This window comes from Canis aureus, chromosome 28 (assembly GCF_053574225.1).
Source record: "Canis aureus isolate CA01 chromosome 28, VMU_Caureus_v.1.0, whole genome shotgun sequence".
NCBI lineage: Eukaryota > Metazoa > Chordata > Mammalia > Carnivora > Canidae > Canis > Canis aureus.
In genome coordinates, this window is record NC_135638.1 from 9,393,216 (window position 1) to 9,398,986 (window position 5,771).

The 5,771-nt window shown below is 38.2% G+C and overlaps 1 long non-coding RNA gene across 1 annotated transcript; it reads left to right on the forward strand.

Moving 5' to 3' along the window:
- The first annotated feature begins 330 nt into the window (after positions 1–330).
- Positions 331–4,097, forward strand: LOC144300389 (uncharacterized). The gene is made up of 3 exons (XR_013366996.1): positions 331–2,630; positions 3,012–3,064; positions 3,170–4,097. It is a non-coding gene; the product is annotated as an uncharacterized LOC144300389 (long non-coding RNA).
- Positions 4,098–5,771: the final 1,674 nt, after the last annotated feature.

Genomic DNA, 5,771 nt, shown 5'->3' on the forward strand with positions numbered 1-5,771 from the left:
CTGTTTTATAACTCTCCCTATTTTTGGATTTTAAAATATATGCAACCATTAGTATTGTTTTTCTCCCTATATATTCATCTATGTATTCATCCAAGATACACTTATGGAATACTTGATTATGTGCCAGCATTGTGCTACACCCCAGGGTAGAGTAGTAACAAGTCAGACCTGGTCTGAGCCTCAGTGGAACTTATTTTCCAGTATAAGGAAAACAGACCAGTATTACATAAATAATTTACAAGCACACTGGATGTTATGTACAAAATTGAATAGTTTTAGGAGAGTGTTTATTTATTTTTTTTAAAGTTTTATTTATTTATTCATGACAGAGGCAGAGAGAGAGAAGCAGGCTCCATGCAGGGAGCCCGACGCGGGACTCAATCCTGAGTCTCCAGGATCATGCCTTGGGCGGAAGACAGGTGCCAAACCACTGAGCAGCCCAGGTGTCCCTAGGAGAGTGTTTAACAGCTTCTTTTAGCTTTTATTCAATATGGATTACTGATGATTATATGTAATGATAATACAGCATGTTTACTCTATCATATTTTTAGTTTGTGGTCTCTACTTTCTGTTTTGCTATGCCACAGTTATAATTACTATGTGGTACATAGAAAATACACTATAAACATCACTTGATTGAATGAATGAAAGAATAAATGAATTTTATTACAGCCCAGATCCATAGTTTATTGGCTTAATTTCCGTGCAAAATGAGATTATTAGTCAAATCTATTGAGTTATCTGATTTTAGTCAACAAATATTCATTAAAAAGTTCATGTAAGTCATGTGGCAGAGGTGGGGGATTGGAAGAAGAATAAAAAGTTTCCTGTCCTTACAGAAATTGCAATTCAGACAAACAAGAGGATAGCACATGAGAAGCTAATCATTTAGCACAAGAAAACATATGTATCATATATCTTTCAGACAAAGTACTATGCTTGGTAATGTGAAGAATACTATGACTCCAGTTACTTATAATTTAGCTGAGGAGACAAGACAAATATATTTACAATGAAAATAATGCCAAACAAAAAATGATACATTCTGGTGCTCAAGGTAATGAGTCTCAGGACTGCAGTGGATGGAAATCTTTCAAAGGGTTGGCATGTTTTCTCTCAGCCAAACGTTAGAACAGTTACGCCAAACTGAGGTGTGTGAACTTCAGAGGAGCACCAGGCAATCCATTGTAGTTTGAGAAGAAAATGTTAACACTTCTACTTATTTAAAAAGAAACTAGTCCTTAGTAACCTTTAACAAAAAAGATTGACAACAGGCCATCATAGTCTGTAGCCTGTAGATGTCTGATGTTAGGATTTAACATGGTATCACATGGGAGGAAAGGAGTGGGAATTGCATTTCCCAGAACAATAGGCACCTCCTTCCATTTCTTTTTCATGAGGCATACTGGGTTACCTGGGCTCCTTTAAGTTCTAACTAAACTAACCTTCATGAAATAGACAAATGACTCAAAAAATCCTCCAAAGGAACAGCAGATAAAATTAATAATACAAGCACAATTGGACTAAAAAGAAAATCTTAGCTGTGACGCTTTTCTTTGTGAACATGCTTTTTGGCAATTACAGTATTAAACAAGATTTATTCAGATATAACCAAAAGTTCCCTCCTCTCAGATTCAAAGTTATGATGAAACTGTTTGAAGTGCGGATTTTTTGTGTTATTATTGTTAATGAAGATCCTCATGTCATATACTGTGCCTTGAGATAGCTCACAATTAGCAAGACATTAAAAAACTAAGTATCCAAAACATAAAGACGATCTTTTGCAATTTTTTCAGAAGTCTTCAAAGTCAAGTGTTACTCAATCTGGCACTTAGTGAAACGTCACTAAACTTAATAACAAATGTTTAGAAGTTTATTTATTACAAAAGACCGCTTGGGCTTTCCACATCATGCAGGGAAGGGTCCATATAGCATTGTCTTAAAGAGAATCTTTCACAATATCCGGAGCACTTGATGGCTGCAAACGAAGGAGGAGGATGTCCTCAAATTCCTTGCAGCCGGAACCTACTTAGTTGGCACCAACCTTGATTTCCAAATGAAACAGTACATCTACAAAAGGAAATGTGATGGCATCTGTATCATAAATCTGAAGAGAACCTGGGAGAAGCTTCTGCTGGCAGCTTATACCATTGCTCCCGTTGAAAACCTGGCTCATGTCAATGTTGTATCCCTGGCCAGGGAACTGTGCTGAAGTGTGCTGCTGCTACTAGAGCCACTGCTGTTGCTGGCTGCCCCACTCCTGGAGACTTCACTAACCAGACCCAGGCAGCCTTCTGGGAACTGAGACTTCTGGTGGCTACTGATCCCAGCACCAACTCCAGCCTCTCACAGAGGCATGTTATGTCAACCCACCTACCATCACTCTGTGTGACACAGATGCTTCTCTGTACCATGTGGACGTTGACATCCCTTGCAACAAAAGGGAGCTCACTCAGTGAGTCTGATGTGATTGAATGCTGGCCTGGGAGGCTCTGCGAATGCGTGGCACCCTTTCCCCTGAACATCCGTGGGAAGTTACCACTGCTGTCAACTTCTACAGAGAGCCCAAAGAAATGAAAAGGAAGAGCAGGCTGCTGCCCAAAAGGCTGTGACCAAGGAGGAGTTTCAGGGTGAGTGGACTGCTCCAGCTCCTGAGGTCACTGCTACTCAACCTGGAGTCACAGACTGACATGAAGGGGTGCAGGTGCCCTCTGTGGCTATTCAGCAGTTCCCTACCAAAGACTGGAGCGTGCTCAGACTGGTCTGCAGCTCCCACTGCTCAGGCCACTGAATGGGCAGCAACAACCACTGAGTGGTCTTAAGCTGCTCTTCCACAAAGACAAACCAAATGGAGATAAGTTTGATGGAGAACAAACAATTTCTAGTGAAAAAATGGGAGGAGCACTTAGAAAACTGTTTTTCCTTCCAGAGTGTATAAGGCTGAAATAATTCATAAAGCAATAAGCCAGCAAACTAACATCTTTTTTTTTTTTTTTTTTTTTGGTCACCAGTGTTGGAAAAATACATAGAAAACATTGTTGAAGCTGAAGACTTTGAGAAACAGGTAAGACAAATTATGTAGCATTAGAACTCATGGAGTGGTGGAATAGTGTGGCTATGTCAGCATTTCTATTGTGTCTCAGATTGTATTTTCTTGATTGTATTTCAGAAAGAAAATTCATGATCGAATCACAATTTTGTGCCTCAAAAAGAAGAATTTGGGCAGCCCAGGTGGCTCAGCGATTTAGCGCCTCCCTCAGCTTAGGACCTGATCCTGGAGACCCTGGATCAAGTCCCACGTCAGGCTCCCTGCATGGAGCCATTTCTCCCTCTGCCTGTGTCTCTGCCTCTCTTTCTCTCTCTGTGCCTCTCATTAATAAATAAATAAAATCTTTTTTAAAAAAGAATTTATTGTACACCTGAAACTAATGTTATACAGTATGCTAACTGACTAGAAATTAATGAAAAACTTTTAAAGAAATAATTTACTGAAAAAGGTAAATTCTCAGCAATAAGAAAATCTTTACTGAATTTCTTTTTAAAATGTTTCATGGGAGATATATGTTATGATGGAGCTGATATTTTGCCTGCAAGTGAAAATTCAAAAATATTCTAGGTAATGTTTTTATATTCATAGGCAACTTTTCTTTCATCACAGAAACTGAAGCCAGAAGTGCATCAACACTGGTTCTTAATTTCATAAAATCATGAGCCTTTAAAATATTGTCATATATTTACATGCCTTTGTAATGAAATAGAGAGTAATGATGATATTTTCTACCGCAGAGAATTTTACTGGTCATTTCTTTGAAAAATACTTAAAGCTGCTGTTGAATTTAAAGATAAATTAAGCTCTTTATTTACAAAAAGATAAGTGTTTAAAATTTGCTAACCTTTCCACAGATGACAAATGACTTATCAATAAAGTGCTACTTAGCAAATATTTAAAAACAAGCACGCTTATTCTTTAGGAATTATCAAAGTAAAGCAAACTTTTTTCACAGTAAATCAGAAAGTAAACAATTTTGGGGAAATGATATTATGGAAAGGGTATTTGAAAAACAAGTGTTTGAAAATATTTTTATTAATATGTGATATTGTGGCTGAAGAATGATACAAGGTTTTCTAATTTACCAAAGTCAAGTCTTAAAGGTTCAATGGTGGGTGCCTGGGTGGCTTAGTCAATTAAGCAAGTGACTGCCTTCAGCTCAGCTCATGATCCCTGGGTACTGGGATCGAGTTCTGCATCAGGCTCCCTACTCTGCAAGGAGCCTGCTTCTCCCTCCTCTGACTGCCATTCCCCCTGTTTGTGCTCTCTCTCTCTGTCAAATAAATAAATAAAATCTTTTCTTTAAAAAATTTAGAAATCATTGGATTGATAAAAGGAATGTAAAGGGCTTTCTAGAGATTGTTAACCTGATGGAGTAAAATGATATAATTGGGAAAAAAACAGAAGCAATATAAAAAAATTTTAATACTATAAAATAGAAAAAAAACCTGAGAATAATTTAGTGTAGAGATCAGTAGTTTTACACACTTCAAAACCCTCTTATAATACTACTACATTCATTCCAGTTCAACATTTGTTGGACACCTGGTGTGCTCTGCTTGGCCCTGGCAATGAAAAGATGAATAAGGTGGGGTGCTGTGCCCAGAGCCACCCACTGCCTAATGGGGGAAATAGAGCACGTGTGACCATATGAAGTAGTGGAATCATGTGAATAAACAGGTAATTTCCATAAAGTATTGTAAGCACTATACAAGTGGGTTGTGTGAATATCTAAGATGGTATCTAGGGAAGTCTGATGTGATAGGGCTAGAGAAGGCCTCCTGGTGGAGGTGGTGCCTGAACTAAGCTTTCTTAAGCATATATTAGAGAATAGAATAATTGATCCAATGAGGAATTTGAATAAATTAGAAAGTATTTATGATGTTGTTTCATTTTGTTTCATGAGGCAGAAAAATCTGTAAGATAATTTATAAGGATTTCTGTCTTCTTTTTTTTAAAATTTTTATTTATTTATGATAGTCACACAGAGACAGAGAGAGAGAGAGGCAGAGACACAGGCAGAGGGAGAAGCAGGCTCCATGCACCAGGAGCCCAATGTGGGATTTGATCCCAGGTCTCCAGGATCACACCCTGGGCCAAAGGCAGGTGCTAAACCACTGCACCACCCAGGGATCCCTGGATTTCTGTCTTTATAAAGCATCTTAAAAGTTTTGATTCCTGAAGGTATAAACTTCAATTATCTGGAATATTCTTCAGACTACACTTGTGCCAAACTAATAATATACTTTCTTTTACTCTTCCTCATTCAATCAACAATTCTTGAATACCAACTCTATTTCAGGCACTGAGCTGCCAAAGAACACGCAGTCAAATAAGACAGGGTTTCTGCTTTGAAGGGACTTAAAGTAGCATTGCAGACACACTGTTGTAAAGCAATACATGTAGTTAGCATGAGGATTCCTGAAATAAAAATTGAAATGGTGTGCATGTTGCACTTGATCAAAAGAGAGACTGATGATCTTTGCCTGAAAGAAAAGAAACTGGGCTGTCTCAGGAAAGGCTTTCAGATGAAATGATGGTTAACCTAGGTCTTGAAGAATTAGGGAGACTTTGCCAAAATGGTGGAAGGAAAGACATTCTAAGGAGATGAACCAGCATATGTAAGTGCAAGCAAGCCTGCCACCATTTTCCAGCTCCTTATAACTATTTTCTATTCACATTCTTGTTCACCATTGCTTCACAGCTTTTGGCTTAGCTAGAC